This window comes from Mus musculus, chromosome 3 (assembly GCF_000001635.26).
Source record: "Mus musculus strain C57BL/6J chromosome 3, GRCm38.p6 C57BL/6J".
Classification (NCBI taxonomy): domain Eukaryota; kingdom Metazoa; phylum Chordata; class Mammalia; order Rodentia; family Muridae; genus Mus; species Mus musculus.
Genome location: NC_000069.6, coordinates 64,825,791 through 64,845,000, shown reverse-complemented (window position 1 = coordinate 64,845,000; position 19,210 = coordinate 64,825,791). Strand labels below are relative to the sequence as shown.

Here is a 19,210-nt window from a genome sequence, read left to right as displayed (position 1 = left end):
TTTGTATGTCTTTTGTAAAAATTAGAATTCTACGTAAATATTTGTTAATTTTCTCTTGTTTTATGTATTAAGGAGTAGGTGACTGCTATAGTTTGAATGTGAACCCAGAAGTCATATATTGTGCAGTCTATAAGGCAAAAATGTTGAGAAGAGGGGCCTTTAAGAGGTGATTAGGCCACAATGGCTCTGACCTCATGAATGGATCATTACCATGGGAGTGCATTAGTGGTCACAGGAGTAGGCTCATGGGAACCGTAAGTGTGGCCTTCCCCTTCTCACTATTGAGCATGCTCTCTGTGGTCCCACTTTCTACCTACGTATAAAGAATTAAGAAGGCTCTAGCAAGATGAATATCTTAGATCTCAGGCTCCTTAACCTCCAGAGCAGGAAGGTTGAATTTCTGGTCTACAAATAACCCAGTGGTCAGCAGTCAGTATGGTGTAACACCACCACAAAATGGGTGAACATGGCCATCAAAAGCTTTGGGAACATGGAGAATGTGAGTAGACCTTGTTATTTATGAGCTTGTAATAAGGTGATCTTGTTGGAAATTTTAATGGAGATCCTTCTTCTTAAAAAGCTAGATTCCTCAGTGAATTTCTTCCTCTCTCTGGAGGATGAAACTGTAGTAAAATATTCCGGGAAGTCTAAGCATCCACTGCACAGGCTTCATATCCTCTCCTTTCACTGCATTGACTATATACTTCCCCACCTCAAAGCAGGATTTCTACAGAATAAGTAGTGGTCTCTTGTGGGTATTTGGTGCAACCATCACTATGACAGCAGTTGTTCAGTCGGGATACAGGAGGAAGAACCTCTTTAACAATCTGGACTGTGTCTTGTCACGTTTATTCTCTTCCTTGGTGAATGGTGACTATAAGTGTTTCTGCTTGGAAGGAAGGGTATCCTGGGACTTGGAAGCCCGGGAGCCATATGGCTCTGAGGGGAGAAGTTTTCCCAGTGAAAGGGCATCCTGAGACACGGGAGCTCAGGACACTTCTAGCTCTGAAGCCCAACAAGGTCTCATTGGAAGGGCATCCTGAGATACAGGCACCCAGGAACAACATAGCTCTGAGAGGGAGGCTCCTCAGCAGAGGTGTTGCAGCTCCCAGGAGAAGGTATCCACAGCTGAGCTGAGGAACTCAGGGGCCTCATCCCTGATCCTTCTCTTCCCTTTCTCTTTTTGCTCTGCTTGCTCTGCTCTGCTTGCTCTGCTCTGCTCTGCTTGCTCTGCTCTGCCTCTGTTCCTTGGCTTCTTCTGACAAGTGAGTCATACCATGCCAGAAATCTCAGGAAAGATGTATTGGAGGGTCCAGGTTATGGAGGGGCAAATCCAGGAATAAGATGCCCTTTGTTCCTGAGAATGAACAGCAAGGTACCGGACTAAGGGGCAGTGCTTATATAGGATTTCTAAGGGAGAGGAGCTTCTCAGAGCAGAGATTTCCAGAGTGAGGATTGGTGGGATTTCAAGTCCCAAGCTTCAAGTCCTGGGCTCAGGGATTGGTGGGTTTTCTTGCTCAGGGATTGAGGAATTGGTAGCTTTTTTTCACTCCCTTTCCTCTGCGTTGTGCTCATGGGTTAAAGGTGGGAAGTCCTTCCTGGCTTTTGCTGAGGCACTATCTCTGTGGGGCTGCTGGGGATGAGGGGGATGCTGGAGAGGAGGTGCTGCCACTGTGGACAGCTCCTGTAGGACAGGTACTGTACTAGTGTTTCAAGAAAGCAGTAGACTGAGGTAGGAAAGGTGTTGCCACTGAGGACATCTCCTGAGGGGCAGCTCCTGCTGAGACAGGGAAGGTAGTGTGCCCTTTGGACAGCTTCTGCCTCTCCTGTGGCTGGCTAGAGATTGAGGAGATATTGTGGTGCCACCATTTGGACAGGAGCCTGTGGGCCATAGACTGGGGCAGGAAGGAAGGGCTGGCTGCTGCTTTGACTGCTTTTGTGGGCCTGTGGCTTTTGTGGTGCGCCACTCAGGTACTACAGTAACAGCATTGTATTAGTTTTTAGGATACGTAGCATGAATCAGATTGCTTCTTGGCTCTCTAGTGGTTAGCTCAGGACTCTCCTGTTGTATCTTCACTGTTTCCCAGCTTTCAGGATTTAGTGATTGTTCTGTTTTGTATCTTTCCACATTCTGTGGCTTTCTCTCATTTTGAAAAGCCTCTTTGCTGATATTCAGTGAGACTGCAGAGGGAGTGAAATTCAGTGATGTGTATCTTATCTCCAAGCTCTACCTGCATGTTACTAGCAAAATATGGATGTGGCCATTAAGTGATTTAAAACGACTGTGTTCTACCTTATGAAGAGTTGGTTAGGTTAGGTTGGGGAGGAATAAGATTGAGATAGGGCTTTTTGGTCTATTTGTGCCAGATAATAGGAGATGTCAGGTACAGAAGAGAGGGTCGAGAAACTTCTATAGGTACAAACATAGGACTGCTGATATGCTGAATGCAAGGAGTTAGGGAGAAGGACACGTGGAGTGAGGCCTGCAATTGTTGCTCAAAGGAATGCATGGTGGTACTACTGACCATGACCACGTGGTGGTGCTATTTACCACAATACAAGAAGGCACTAATTTCCCATGACACAGAAAACTAACAGAAAACAAAACAAAACAAAACAAAACAAAACAAAACAAAACAAAACAAAACAAAACAAAACAAAACAAAACGAAACAAAAAAACCTGGAAAAACTTAACCATTTCAATTATTGAATTGAATAGATGCTCAGGGACCTTTTATAGGTCTGGGCTTCAAAGACTATTGAACAGTTAAAAGCAGTTTTAAGATTTTTTTTTTGTTGTTGTTAGCAACCTCTTTCTTTTTATGATATTTCAAGGACTTAAATGACCAAAGAAAGGCCCCAGTGTGGTGTTGGGATACTGCCAATGTCTGAATAATTTCCTTGATTATGCCTTTCCCAAGTTAATGCAACAGACTACAATAAGGGGAAGGTTTCACAGTAACTGTTCCAAGAAGCCACAGAAACTAAGCGCACTCTTCCTGGGTGTAGAAAGCACCTCTATGAATGAATTATAAAGTCTGAAAATGCTTTTCTCATCATTACAGTAGACTTTAACGTTGTGTTTCTTTTGTTTACTGAAGGGAACAATAATGATTTAACCAAACAAATAATTGCTTTGTGAAAACAGTAATTGAATTTGCTTTATTCACTTGGTATTTAAAGTAGGCGACTTGGCCATAATTCTATATTATATGAGCTGAGTTACTTTTATGACCATAACTTGTGATATGTAGCTAATTATACTCAACAATGTGTTAAGACAGTAGCAGTAACACATTTTGTCACCAAAAACTACTTTCCTCACTTGTTTCCTTCTGGTGACAATACTAATGAAGTTTTTTAAATTAAAAGTCCGGATTAACAATTTACTTCATGAACTAGATAAATGCAGTAAAGTTGTCACTGAGTACTTTATAGATTTATGTATTTGCAAATCACTTACATATTAAAATTCTGCACTGAAGACATTAAGTGGAAATCCCTAAAGTATCAAATTGGTGAGCACAATCCAATATGTGTGTTACTTAAGTGTTTTCACACCTAATGCCTGATGAAAAAAGTGGTCCTGGAGTGGAATATAAATGTGAATGTTTTTACTTGCTGAAGTGTGGGAAAGGAAAGGAATGAGCTTCCGCACATTGCCAGATGTTTGATTTCAGGAAGATTGTGGAAAAGTGGAAGCTGGCTAGCATGATCACAGAGGCTTGCTGAATCAGAAATGATGAGTAGCCATCCAGTAGAGATGACAGCCACGCTACTGGGTATGTGATCCCAGAGTTGCTGGAGAGAGCTGAATTACAGATAGTCATTGGAGGGATGTCAGTACTTATGTTACTGACTATGGCACACTGTAAATATGGGTGGAAGAAGAGACAAGCTTTGCTTGGTGCTGGGAGAGCATTAAAAGCAAGTAAACAGGAGTTAAAATGAATAGCCAGGGAGACAGGGACAAAGGGAAGGGCCAGGCATGCGAGAGAACAGATGTGGACTAGACATGAAAAGGGGGCTCAGACATGTATGTTGCCTGTAGGAAAGACTCCATAGATGGAGAAAACTGACCCTAGAGAGGTAAAGAGAATGTTAGGGTAATTTCCATAAGCACCCTAGGGTGGATGGGGCCTGGTCTTAAACAGAGGGACCAAACTTGAGTAAAATAGTTTGTCCAGAGTAATGGATGAAAAGGAAGAAGAAATGTGTCTCATTCTTTCTTTATTTTATTAGATATTTTCTTTATTTACATTTCAAATGTTATCCTACTTCCTGATCTTCCTCCAAATCCCCCTCTCCTTCTCCCCTCTCACCTTCACCTGCTAAATAACCCACCCACTCACTCTTTCTGGCCCTGGCATTCCCCTACACTGGGGCATAGGACCTTCACAGGACCAAGGGCCTCTCCTCCTATTGATTACTTACTAGGGCATCCTCGGTTGCCTATGCATCTGGAGCCATGAGTCCCACCATGTGTACTCTTTGGTTGGTGGTTTAGTCAGCTCTGGGGGGACACTGGTTAGGTCATATTGTTGTTCCTCCTATAGAACTGTAACCCCTTCAATTCCTTGGGTCCTTTCTCTAGCTCCTTCATTGGGGACCCTGTGCTCAGTTCAATGGATGGCTGTGAGCATTTCCTTCTGTTTTGTCAGGCACAGGCAGAGCTTCTCAGGGGACAGCTATATCAAGCTCCTTCCAGCAAGAACTTGTCATTAAAAATAGTGTTTCAGTTTAATGGGTTCATGTTGTTTGTGAATTGTATTGGGAGCTTCTGGGCTAATATCCACTTATAAGTGAGTGCATATCATGTGTGTTCTTTTGTGATTGGGTTACCTCACTCAGGATGATATCCTCTCGATACATCCATTTGCATAAGAATTTCATATATTCATTAATAGCTGAGTAATACTCCATTGTGTAAATGTACCACATTTTCTGTGTCCATTCCTCTGTTGAGGGACATCTGGGTTCTTTCCAGCTTCTGGCTATTATAAAGAAGGCTTCTATGAACATAGTGTAGCACTTGTCCTTACTACCAGTTGGAACATCTTCTTGGTATATGCCCTGGATGGGTATTGCTGGGTCCTTGGTGAGTACTATGTCCAATCTTCCGAGGAGCCAACAAACTGATTTCCAGAGTGGTTATACAAGCTTGCATTCCCACCAGCAATTGAGGAGTGTTCCTGTTTCTCCACATCCTTGCCAGCATCTGCTGTCACCTGAGGTTTTGGTTTTAACCATTCTGACTGGTGTGAGATGGAATCTCAGGGTTGTTTTGATTTCCATTTCCCTGATAATTAAGGATGTTGAATATTTTTTTTTAGGTGTTTCTCAGCCATTTGTTATTCTTCAGTTAAGAGTTCTTTGTTTAGCTCTGTATCCCATTTTTTAATAGGGTTATTTGTTTCTCTGGAGTTTAACTTCTTGAGTTTTTGTATATATTGGATATTAGTCCTCTTTTGGATTTAGGACTGGTAAAGATCATTTCCCAATCTGTTGGTTGCTTTTTTTTTTTTTTTTTTTTTTTTGGTCTTATTGACAGTGTCCTTTGCCTTACAGAAGCTTTGCAATTTTATGAGGTCCTATTTATCAATACTTGATCTTATAGCACAAGCCATTGGTGTTTTGTTCAGGAATTTTCCCCCTGTGCCCACATGTTAGGGGCTTTTCCCCACTTTCTCTTCTATAAGTTGAAGAGTGTCTGGTTTTATGTGGAGGTCCATGATCCACTTGACTTGAGCTTTGTACAAGGAGACAAAAATGGATTGATTTGCATTCTCCTATATGCTAACCGCAAGTTGAGTCAGCGCCATTTGTTTAAAATGTGTTTTTTTTTCCCCACTGCATTGTTTTAGCTCCTTTGTCAAAGAACAAATGACCATAGGTGTGTGGGTTCATTTCTGGGTCTTCAATTCTATTCCATTAATCTACCTGCCTGTCACTGTACCAATGCCTTTTTTTTTTCTTCACAATTACTCTGTAGTACAGCTTGAGGTCAGGGATGGTGTTTACACCAGAAGTTATTTTATTGTTGAGAATAGTTTTTGCGATCCAAGGTTTTCCGTTATTCCAGATTAATTCGCAAATTGCTCTTTCTAACTCTGTAAAGAATTGAGTTGGGATTTTGATGGGGATTGCATTGAATCTGTATGTTACTTTTAGTAACATGGTCATTTTTACTATATGAATCCTGCCAATCCTTGAACATGGGAGATCTTTATAGGTCTTCCTAGAATTGTGGATTCATAGAACAAGTTAGGTAGAGTACCTTCTGTTTCCATTTTGTGGAATAGTTTGAGGAGTATTGGAATTAGGAATTCTTTGAAGGTCTGATAGAACTCTGCACAAAACCCATCTGGTCCTGGGATTCTTTTTGGTTGAGAGATTATTAATGACTGTTTCTATTTCTTTAGGGGATATGGGACTGTTTATATTGTTCATCTGATCCTGGTTTAACTTTGGTACCTGGTATCTGTCTAGAAAATTGTCCATTTCATCCAGGTTTTCCAGCTTTGTTGAGTAGGATTTGATGATATTTTGGATTTCCTCAGTTTCTGTTCTTAAGTCCCCCTTTTCATTTATGATTTTGTTAATTAGGATAAGGTCACTGTGCCTGCTAGTTAGGGTGGCTAAAGGTTTATCTATTTTGTTGATTTTCTCAAAGAACCAGCTCCTGGTTTGGCTCATTCTTTGTATAGTTCTTTTTGTTTCTACTTGATAGATTTTACCCCTGAGTTTATTTCCTGCAGTCTACTCATCTTTGCTGAATTTGCTTCCTTTTGTTCTAGAGCTGTCAGGTGTGTTTTCAGGATGCTAGTGTATGCTCTTCCCAGTATCTTCTTTTGAGGCACACAGAGCTATATGTTTTCCTCTTATGACTGCTTTCATTGTTTCCCATAAGTTTGGGCATGTTGTGGCTTCATTTTCATTAAACTCTAAAAAGTTTGCAATTTATTTCTTTATTTCTTTTCTTTGACCTAGTTATCAATGCATAGAGTGCTGTTCAGCTTCCAGGTGTATGTGGGCTTTCTATTATTTTTGTTGTTATTGAAGATCAGTCTTAGTCCATGGTGATTTGATAGGATACATTGGATTATTTCACTCTTCTTATATCTATTGAGGCCTATTTTGTGAATGATTATATGGTCAGTTTTGGAGAAGGTACAATGAGTTGTTAAGAAGAAGGTATATCCTTTTGTTTTAGGATAAAATGTTCTGTAGATATCTGCCAAATCCATTTGTTTCATAACTTCTGTTAGTTTCACCAAGTCTCTGTTTAGTTTCTGTTTCCATGATCAGTCCATCAATGAGAGTGTGGTTTTGAAGTCTCCCATAATTATTGTGTGCTGTGCAATGTGTACTTTGAGCTTTAGTAAGGTTTCTTTTATGAATGTGGATGTCCTTGCATTTGGAGCATAGATGTTCAGAATTGAGAGTTCATCTTTGTGGATTTTATCTTTGTTGAGTATGAAGTGTCTCTTCTTATCTTTCTTGATAACTTTAGTTTGAATGTCAATTTTATTCAATATTAGAGTGTCTACACCAGATTGTTTCTTGAGACCATTTCTTGGAAAATTGTTTTCCAGCCTTTTTCACTCAGGTAGTCTTTGTCACTGAGGTGGGTTTCCTGTATGCAGCAAAATGTTGGGTCCTGTTTACATAACCAGTCTGTTAGTCTATGTCTTTTTATTGGGGAATTTAGTCAATTGATATTAAGAGATACTAAAGAAAAATAATTGTTGTTTCCTGTTATTTTTGTTGTTAGAGTTGGAATTCTCTTCATATGGCTATCTTCTTTTAGGTTTGTTGAAAGATTACTTTCTTGCTTTTTCAAGGGCATAGTTTCTCTCCTCATGTTGGAGTTTTCTCGTTATTATCCTTTGAAGGGCTGGATTTGTGGAAAGATACTGTGTAAATTTGGTTTTGTCATGGAATACTTTGATTTCTCCATTTATGGCAATTGAGAGTTTTGCTGGGTATAGTAGCTTGGCTTGGCATTTGTGTTCTCTTAGGGTCTATATAACATCTGTCCAGGATCTTCTGAATTTCATCTGTCTTTAGCAAGAAGTCTGGTGTAATTATAATAGGTCTGCCTTTATATGTTACTTGACCTTTTTCCCTTACTGCTTTTAATATTCTTTCTTTGTTTGGTGCATTTGGTGTTTTGATTATTATGTGACCGGGAAAATGGGAAAATTTCTTTTCTGGTCTATTTGTAGTTCTGTAGGCTTCTTTTATGTTCATGGGCATCACTTTCTTTAGATTAGTGAAGTTTTCTTCTATAATTTTGTTGAAGATATTTACTGGCCCTTTAATTTGGAAATCTTCACTCTCTTCTATACCTATTATCCTTAGGTTTGGTCTTCTCATTGTGTCCTGGATTTTCTGGCTGTTTTGGGTTAGGATCTTTTTGCATTTTCTTTGATTGTTGTGTCCATGTTCTCTCTGGAATCTTCTGTGCCTGAGATTCTCTCTTTCATCTCTTGTACTCTGTTGCTGACGCTCACATCTATGGTTCCTGATTTCTTTCTTAGGATTTCTATCTCCAGAGTTGTCTCCCTTTGTGATTTCTTTAGTGTTTCTACTTCCATTTTTAGATCCCAGATGGTTTTTTTCAATTCCTTCTGCCTGTTTGGTTGTGTTTTCCTGTAATTCTTTACTGGATTTTGTGTTTCCTCTTTAAGGGTTTCTACTTGTTTACCTGTGTTCTCCTGTATGCCTTTAAGGGAGTTATTTATGTCCTTTTAAATGTCCTCCATCATTATCATGAGAAGTGACTTTACATCCATATCTTGCTTTTCTGGTGTGGAGATATACCTTGATTTCTCCATTTATGGCAATTGAGAGTTTTGCTGAGTATAGTAGCCTGGGTTGGCATTTGTGTTCTCTTAGGGTCTGTATAACATCAGTCCAGGATCTTCCAGATTTCATCTGCCTCTAAAGAAGTCTGGTGTAATTCTGACAGGTCTGCCTTTATATCTTACTCGACTTTTTTCCCTTATTGCTTTTAATATTCTTTCTTTGTTTTGTGCATTTGGTGTTTTGATTATTATGTGACCGGGGGAATTTCTTTTTTGGTCCAGTCTATTTGGAGTTCTGTAGGCTTCTAACCAGGATTTGCTATTGAGGGCGAATTGGATTCTGATGATGCCAAGTAACCTTAGTTTCTGTTGCTTCTTTTCTTATGCTTGCCTCCTGCCATCTGATTATCTCAAGTGTTCCCTTCCCTTGCTATATCTGATTGGAGCCTGTCCTTCCTTTAATCCTGGTTGGAGTCCTCAGAGTCCACCTTCCTCTATGATCCTGTGATTCTGTGATCCTGTGATCCTGAGATTCTGGGTATGCCAGAGTTCCTGGGAATTAAGCTGCCTCTGAGACCCTGAGATCCTGGTGTGACCAAGCTCCTGGGATCCTGGAATCCTAAGATCCTAGGCATGTTAGGGAGCCAGGGAGTGGAGACTCCTCTCCTCTGGGCACCTTGGGACTATCTGCCGAGATTGTGCCCAAGGTAGAGCTGCACTGACTGGAAGGATCCTGAGCCACTGTTCGGGCTGGGTTTCTGCTTCCCTGAAACCTGCTGATCCCAGATACTCCCAGTGGTGTTGGAGCAGATGTTGTGATCCTCTCACTGGTGCTCCTAAGATCCTGCGTGCCCTGGAGTGGAGACTCCACTCCTCTGGGGACTGTGGATGTGTCCCATTCTCATGCAGAGAGAAAAGCAGCTTTCCCTGTATAATTTCTCCTGTGAAATCATAAGTCATGTCACTGTTGAGAATGGGGATGAGAATGGATTTTGAGGTCTGAAGATTGGAAATGGATGCAAATGGATGGGTAAAAGCAGTGTATGAGTTCTACACAGTGCTGCGTCATAACTTTAAAGTAAGATTATACACACTGGTTGTTTGTGTTCAGCTATTTCATAAGCAGGCTGAGTTAGACTGTGAGGCAGAGCTAATTCTCTCATATCCTTAATACTTAACCCAAACTTAATCCTTTTCTCGATATGTCACCACCATGACTTTTTAGTAAGTTCTTTCTGTTAATACTTATTCTTACCAAAGCAGAATTTATAATAATTTAACTTAAGTATCCGTATAGCTGTATTTCAACTCTAAGACAGGTTCATTCCCCCATAGTGTGAAGTGTTCCACTGTACTAAGCAGGAGAGGTGAGTCTTATAAAGGGAGGGAACAAACAGAAGCAGAACAAAAGGTAGATTATATTTTCTTTAAGTCCCTTTGGTTTTTGTTGTTGCTAGATGAGTTTTTGCTGTGTGGCCACAATTGCCCTAAAACTCAGTGGTCTAAAACTTGCAATCTTCCTATATTGCCCACTTAGCCATTGACTAACTGTAAGCCATCACACCCAGCTTCTAAGTTACTTTTCCTGTAAGGTAGAGAGACACTGAGAAAGAAATTAGTTACCATTAGGTTGTTGTGTGTGCATGAGAGAGGGGACAGAGAAAGGTGGGTGCAGATGGAGCTCTATTGCTGTGCCAATTGAAACTAACTTGTTTGGGAAATGTAGCTGTTATCTCTCTAATTCTAACTCCTGAGGTCAGATAACCCAGCCAATTTCAACTTGATTTATGGAACTCTAACATGACTGACTGAACTTTATTTCAGCCTTGTCTGTTGGAGCCTAGGGAAGGATTTTACCCACTAATAGCAATTGTTACTTAGCACCACAAGGACATGAATAAGAAGAGCATGCTTGCATTTCCATATAACTGAGTATAAGAACTGGCTCATTCAGTGACCAACTGCTTCACTCTGATGTAGCTTGGGGTACAGAATACATACTCATGTCTCTGAAACACCCTTTTCTTGCGAACACTGAATCATGAGTCAGTTGTGCAGGGCTTTGACTCTATTAAAACAGGGTGATAGCTGAGTGGATCAAGCAGGAGAACCAGAGTTTGGATCTTTAGAACCTATTAAATTCCAAGTGAGTGCGATATAACTCCATGTTTTATAATTTCAGAACATGCTGCTTAGCTTAACTAGCCCATGTCCTACGTTCACTTAATGAGTAAGGTAGGAAGTGACCAAGAATGGCTGCCAGTGCCAACCCTGGGTTTACACATGCATTTTCACATATGTGCCCATGTATCCACACACATAGAATCATGTGTATGCATAAATTCACATCACACACATATGCAAAAATAAGTAATAACGATAGAAATCGTCCAGAGTATGATTCTCATGATCAGTTGAAATGGAAATGGAAAGTGCCTCTTACACCAGGTCTTTTTGGATGCTTTGATAAAATCTCCTTGTACTGAAAAACCTGTGACTCTTGGTAAGAGAGCCACTGGAAACTCTTGAAGCTGACAGCAACTTGGTGATACCTCTGGAATGCACCATGACAATGTAGACATGCTTGTCCTGCTCCTCTTGCCTTCTCCAAAGTTGACTGCATTACCTGGGGGTCTGCAAAAATCACAACTTCTGAAGCTCCAATACAAACCTGTGAGTTTATTGTCCCTGGGAGCATTGCCCAGAAACCTTTGTTCAGAAATAGCTTAGATGACTATAAGGATTTAGCAGGTTTAACAGCAGAATTCTATGACCTATGGTGGTACTACAAAACTATTAAGCTGACAAAAAGAAAATGTGGGTGTATTATAACTGGGTGGCATCAAGCCTGAGCCGTCATTCTGTCCTTATCCCAAACCTTTCTAAGAGCCTGTTCTTCAAATCCTCCCTTCTTTCCTCAGTTCCCCAAACCTTCTGATTGTCTACCATGCCACTGTCTGTCCTCTACTACTGCTATTTAGTGCTCTAATGCTGTACTAATCACTGCTCTCACTCTGTTAAAAAAAAAACAAAAACAAAACCAAGCAAACGAACAAACAAGCAAAAAAAAACCTTGAGATGAATATCTTAAGAGGAGGAGAGTTTAGGACTCACACTTTCTGAGGGTTCAATTCATGGCTAACTTGCCCCAATGTTTCTGTGTCTATGATTAAAGAGATCACGCTGAGTTATCTGCTCATCTCACATCTGCCAGTGGGCAATGGAACAGAGAGATGTATCCACCTTTCATGGCATGATGTAGGGTGTTGTAGGTAGGTTTCCAAGGTATCTGGGAAAGTAGAAGTGACAGTAATGAGGTAAGCTAAAGACTGATAGCTGTAGAAACAGACTAGATTGGGGAGAAAGAACATTGAAAGGCAATCATTAGTCCTAAAAATGGCAAGTAGAAAAAAATCAACTAGAAAAATAAATCAGTCCCTGAATAAGGCCTTGGTGAAATAAAATGATTCGACAATTACCTTAGGCATTTTTAGGCTCATAATATATTGTTTTTGTTACAGTCTGCCTCCTTCTGTTCTATTGCTTAGACTCAAAATTTATGGTTGCTCATCAGTTTGCAGTAGTTGACAGAGGAAAACATGAATGAATTTTCCAAATGATCATGTTTTCTGTGTCATTGATTCAGCTTATGGTTCATCCTTGTCTGTGAACTCAATTGTGATAAATGAGCAATATGTTGAACTAGGAAATTATGCATGAATGCTTTATAAAGCTGTTGTTGTGTCAGCCTACATATGTATTTCAAGATAATTCCTTCCACATGAAGAGCTTCAACAGAATCACATCAACAAATATTTTCTTGCTATTCAAGCTGAACTTCAATGGTCCTAATAAATAGGATAACTACTGTCTTGTCAGTTATGGTCTTTCCATGTCTCTGGCTTAGGAAGTCTCCACTAACAAATCTATCTGAAAAATAGTCCCGGTACTTTTCACAGTCACTTATTTTCCTTAACATTTATTTCCTTATTGTTAGGCATCAGTGTTTATCAGAATCAGTTTCTTAAAAGAAAAAGTGATATTTCAGTCCCTGATCCAAGAGAATTCACTAGGTCTTAGAAGGCATTTAATTGGGTGATTCAAGTATGGTCACAGATTTCTGGTTCAGTCATGATAACAGATATTTCCCCTAGTCAGCCAGACACTCATAAGCAATCATAACTGACTGCTATTTTAAGCCATTAAAGTTTGCATTGAATTCTGATGCATCGGTAAATAACTGAAGTTCTTATAGTTTATAACAGTACAGCCTTATGTTCTAAGTAAGGTTTGTAAATGAGCTGAAATAAAAGGCAGCAGCATAAAAAATGTCATTGTATTGTTTATAAATGTTTATCAACTCCTCTATCTCTTTCTGATCAGATATAACAAGTGAGACAGGAAGTGTTGCTATGCTACCAAATCTCAAAGCCTGCACTCAATACTCATTCTTTCAGAAAGACTGTACCTCTTAAAGAGTCCACAACTTTCAAAAACAGTATTATCATCTGGAGACCAAGCGTTAAAACACGCAAGCTTATAGAGCACATTACATTCAAACCATAATTGTTGGTCTAGCAGAATTCTGGAAAAATTAAAAAAGAATACATGTTTTATAAAAACAATTTTCCTTCCATTCACTTAAACACACCCTATAAGAATTCACGGTTTATGCACACAAATGAGTAATTGGCCTCTTTCTTCTACTGGCTATTCTTTAAATTTAAGTACTGCTTGGTTTTATTTGAAAGGACCAGTATTCAGCACAAGACACCCAAGACCTAGTTCTCAAGCACAGGGAGATTTATTTGTCCCATAGGGACAAAGGGTAGGGAATAAGAGACAATGGCAGGAGACAGAGGATAGGGAAAGGGAGGAGGGAAAGGAGGCAGGAGAGGAGGGGTATATTTATCCCAGAGGGACAAAGGATTGTCTCAAGAAAGAGAGGAGGCAGATGTGGCCCATGGGAAAATGCAGGTTATTAAAGGTAAAAGGGGAAGCCCATATTAGGATGAATTGGTTTTATTGGATATGTTAATTAGAGTACCCAAAAGGGAGCTTTTGGTTATTGGACTTCAATACTTTAATAGCTGGAACTTAGTAGCCAGCCTCAGGGGGAAGAAGTGGCCAAATAAGGGAACAGACCTTGGTGACTGGTTTTCAGAACATAATTTAAGAATTTTAATAAAGAAGAAGGAATGGGGGAAGGGCAAGGCATATTGCCATGCTCAGGCCTTCCAGAGTCCCTTCACTAGTTATCTCCCACAGTCTCATGAGACTGTTTCTTAGGGGCAGGTGGGCATTCAGAGTCTCCCTTGTTCTTGACACTCTTCCTCCCTCCATATACTGTTGTATATGTGATGCCATCTGTAGACTACAGAGGAAAAAAATATCTGTGTAGGGGCTCCTAACTGAGGCAAACCTCTGAGAGAGGGACAAACAGGAAGTTGCAAAGCTAAGTCAGTGAGTTGGTTGATACAAACCACGAATAGCTTTTCACCTCAGGATATCCTGGACACTAAGAAGTTAAGTCATTACTCTCAAGGTTGAAAACTAGAAGAATGTTGGGAAAGTCTAACTAGTCCAAGATGAACTACATGGAGTTAGTAAGTTAAGTCACTACTCTCAAGTTAAGACACTAAGAAGTTAAGTTATTACTCTCAAGGTTTGAAAACTAGAAGAATGTTGGGAAAGTCTAACTAGTCCAAGATGAACTACATGGAGTCATTGACATTAGTAATATCTACCTTAGGACTCAGTCAGGAAAGCAAATAATTAGAGCTTATTATACAAATGTGGGCTGAGCCAGAGAAGTAGAAATCTAGATGAGGAAAATCATAGCATAAGAGAGTTATTGGCCACCATAACTGACAAGACAGTAGTTTATCCTATTTATTAGGACCATTGAAGTTCAGCTTGAATAGCAAGAGAATATTTGTTGATGTGACCCCCCACTCCCTCCCCAAAGCTGTGCTTCTTATTTCCCCAGTGAACACATGATCAGGTAGATGGCTACTAAACTGGAGACTCTTACAAGCTGCATTCCTATCTGTGCTCATGTGACTATTTGCGTCAGTAGTTAGGGAACAGACTATGGTAAGGAACTGCAATGTTGTTCTGAGGCTAACAGGCAATTAGATAGCCTTCAGCAAGATCTTTTTCCTCCTTGAAACTCTAAAGCCCATGCTTGGCAAACACTTGAAATTTATTCTGATTTCCCCTTGCCACAGATGCCTTGGGGTGGGGGGTGGGAGTGGGAAAGGAGAATAAGTTTTACCTTGGTCTTGTTAAGATGGGCTGAAAACTGACTACTGGTCCTGGATGATTGTGATGGGGGAGTGGGGTTCAGGGTAGCAAATCTTTATACATTCAGTCAGTGGACAGTGAATGCACAGCAGCCTTCTCCTAGTGGGACTCCCAATGTCTATGAGTACTTGGCCATTGGCTACCAGGATATGGGTCTGGGAGGCATTTGTTTTGTTTTGTTTTGTTTTGTTTTGTTTTGTTTTGTTTTGTTTTGTTTTAACTGGGAGCTCTATAGCACACTTTCATTACAATGTTGGAGGGAGATAAGCCGACATTTTGAGAAAGAAGAGTTCGTGGAGATTGGGAGTGTTTGTTTTCAACAAATGTGAATCAAGTTCAAGAAATACATAAATGTTTATATCTTCTTCACTTTTTCCTGAAACCAACTTCTGTTCAAGAGAAATAAAGGAATTTTGTTATTTTACTTCCCTTCTGTTTTTCTTTCTTCTTCCTCTTCCTTTTCCTCCTCTTGTGGACCATGTGGTCTTTTGCTTCCTGAGCCATAACTCCAGCAAGTACTACTTCACCAAGGTCCTTTTTATGCACCCATTTTGTAAAAATATCTTGTATGAAAATATGTGATATAGCATCTGGGCGAGGAACAATTGGTGAAAAACAACTCTGCTGTTTGCTCTTTAATGCAACTGGAGAGCTGACAGCTTTGGTTATCTAGCAACATTCATGGGTTGGCATTTGGGAGAGGTATTCTTGTCTAAGAATGGGTGGATCAGAAGATGCTGTTGTAGGAAGGAAAATTGCTGCCCACCAGTCTAGATGATAATGAGTGAGTAAAAATGTCAGTGATACCTCTGTCAACATATGCACGCTATATCCTAGCTAATGCTTACATAACTAGCTATCTCGCTAGAAATTACTTAGAAAAGAGTTCTGCTTATTGTGAATATTTTCTTTTATTCAGCACAGATTTATCTTGAGCATGATTTATTTCACAACTGATGTTTGGTACATAATTTATAAGCTAGAAGATATTCAGATGAGGATTTTTATGAAAAATAGAGACATAAGTTGCATTGCCAATTCTTGAAGAGTTTAGCTGGTTAGTTAAGAGTTTAGTATATACCAGGTAAAACCTGGTACTAGAAAATGTGGCCAGTGAATACAACACCCAATCATGCTTATGAGTATCCGCTCACATAAGTTTGTGTGGGATGAAGGTTGCAATTATTTTCTCTGATGAAAAAAAAATGTTCTAGTCTAAATAAAGGACTTAAACCAACATCACGGGCTAAAATCACTTAAAAGAAAGTGTTCTTAATTGCCCAATTGTTACCATTACTGAATCATAAAATAACTAGAAGAAAAACCTATGATGGAGCAGATGGGTTCAAAAGATAAACTGATGTTTAGCTAGTTAAATACATCATGGCTAAAGTTAGCTCAGAGACAGGCAAAGACAAGATTATGAGAGTACAGAAAGAGACCTATGGCATGTTCAGCTATGTTTGATAATGCTGGCATGAAAATGCTTTTGACAGTAGACAGTGCCGCTCTGCTGGTTTCAAGAGAGCTAGAGTCCATTTGTCTACATACAGTGGGCTGTATTGTCTGAGACTCAGAGCCTGGGATATGACCTCAGCTTCTTCTATGAAAAAAATATAACATGTGCACTGAGTGTTGCACACATGTGGTTCTGTTGTTTGACACAGGGCCTAAGCATCATTCATATTAGAGCTAAGTCACTCTGTGGATAGTCATGTCTTCTCTTTTACTTGCCTGTGCTTTTTTCCTCCCTTGTACTGTTTGGTGCATATACAATTTAATGACACAATGACCTGACAAAACAATAACCTATATTATTTTGTTATTCTTTTGGAATTTTAAATTCTGCCTAAGACAGCAGGAGATGGACACAGCTAATGGATTTTTCTTTGCTAACCTTCAGTGTTAAGTGGCTCACACCCTTTTGCTGAAAGGCAGCATTAAGATGCTATGAAGTAATTTTTTTCTTGCATCAATATATGAAATTATGAATTGCCACAAAGTAACTTCTCCCTAGAACTGGAACACAGACTGGAAATGACTTAGCTTATTTCAAATATGCAAGAGGTTGGATCACCAGGGCTCAGGTGATAAGGTAGATGAGGGAAGTTGAGAGTCAATGATACATCAATTTTAAGGCTCCTCTGTTTAATCCTCCAAGTGCCAGGGAAGACTCAGACCTGAGTACAGGATCTGGTAAGGGGAGGTTCTTGTAGGAGAAAAATCTATAGTTCTCGATATACATTAATTTGTTAGATAAGTCTCCATGTTGGTCCTACTGGATAATCTGAATGATAAAGATATCATCATAGATTTTATCTCTCCTTCACTAAAATGATCTTTTGCATGCCTTCATAATGCAGCTGGCAATTACAGTCCCAACTATGAACATCAAAACTGTGCTGAAACAGTTCTTATTTGTGAAAAGTAGTCAAGCAAAGGCCAAGTTAATAGACTATTTCATGGTTTCGCATTCCTGTGGAGCAATAACAGTTGGACTTGTACATTCCATAGTTCTAAGATGCATAAAGGACAAACCACCAGGTCTACCTTTATTTCACTGTAAAGAAGCAATTCAAGATCAGCAGTTCATCTTAGTTATTGTTTTGAGACAAAGATTTTCTTTCAGGCTAACTACAAACTCATTCTCCTGCCTCAGCACCTACCATTTTTTAACTTTGTTTTTCCCCATGCTATATCTAAAAATGTGGGGGAGTGATTTTTCTAAAAGACTAAACTGGAGTGGCATGAATACCAGACCACAAATGCTTTCCCAGATGATATTTGCTATGCGCCACACTTCATACACACTTCCTAGTGTTTTGAATTTCATTTCATGGTTACCGAGTTTTGTTCACCTCCAGCATCTATTCTACTCCAGTTCTAGTACTGGGTGTTAGAGTCAGCAAGAGATTGAGTGCTATTACCCAGTGAGGGAGGAGCCAGAATTCGTACAGTTTTCTTAGCTGTCTATGAAAAGAAACAGCTTTAACTAGATCATATTTGTTTTTGGACTCATCTGTAGGACATTGTCTTGACGTAGGAGGATCCAGATCACTATGGGCATTTCCATTTCCTAGGCAGAGGGTCTCAAACTGTATAAGAAAGTTAATTGAGAAAGCAGCATATTCAGTGGTTCTTGTCACACTTCCTTGACTGTGAAATGGGTTCCTTTGTCAGAGGTAATGCCATGTGAAATGTCAAACAGGACTGCCTTCAAGTTCTTGCCTTGAGTTTCTTCCTTGAATTCTTTCAATGATGGATCATGACCTGGACTTATAAGACAAACTCTTTCTCACCCAAAGTTGTTTTTGGTCATGCTATTTGTAAAACCAACAGAAATTAAACCAGAGTAGTTGTAATTTACCAGCCATACCCACTCCTTTTCTTCCTAAAAGAGCTCTAATTTGTTATTTTCTGTCTTCCAGTCAGTTAAGAGTTTAAGGGACATGTCAGTTTTGACTCTGTAATAAAGGGTGACTTTTGGCTGATCTTAACCACATTAGTATGGGTAGACCAGAAGAATTCTGAACTACTCAAGAACTTTGAGAAATGCAGATTATAATTAAGAGCAACTGTAGACAGACACAATCATGAATTCCAGGCATAGAAACTTGTCATCTGTTGTAAATATTTAATCTCAGTCAAGAGTGAAGTGAACAGCCATAAAACCGGACAGAAAGCAAATTCCTCAAAACTCGGTGGAAAAGGTTCTAACACTTTTTATTTATTCATAAACAGCAAAAAGCAAACAAATGGTGAAATTGGCCTGCACTCATTCTTTCACACACAATGCACTTGTTCTTTCACACACATACTCCTCACTAACCATTCTGGTTTGGCAGGCATGGTCATTCCATCCCCTGGAGCCTCGGGGAAACCAGAGCTATAGATCTGGGTATTTCTGAAGGCTCCACAAAGCTTTCAAAGCAGGGATTATATATATTGCAGAGCCTATTTTTGTGGAAACTTTTCCATGCACTCCACTGGAAAATGCACTCTTTTAATATTGGTTTTAATATTGTCCTCAGGCAGTAAGCCTGTAGGAGTTCTGTGTCTTGTGATTATGTGGGGTCACTCCCATACCAATTGC

General features: G+C 39.7%; 1 pseudogene across 1 annotated transcript in view; it reads left to right on the top strand.

The window, feature by feature from the left end:
* The first annotated feature begins 257 nt into the window (after positions 1-257).
* Positions 258-19,210, top strand: part of Vmn2r-ps11 (vomeronasal 2, receptor, pseudogene 11) — a 211,881-nt pseudogene continuing 192,928 nt past the window's right edge. The window contains exon 1 of the transcript NR_003962.1: positions 258-499. The product of NR_003962.1 is annotated as a vomeronasal 2, receptor, pseudogene 11 (transcript). The remainder of the gene's footprint in view (positions 500-19,210) is intronic.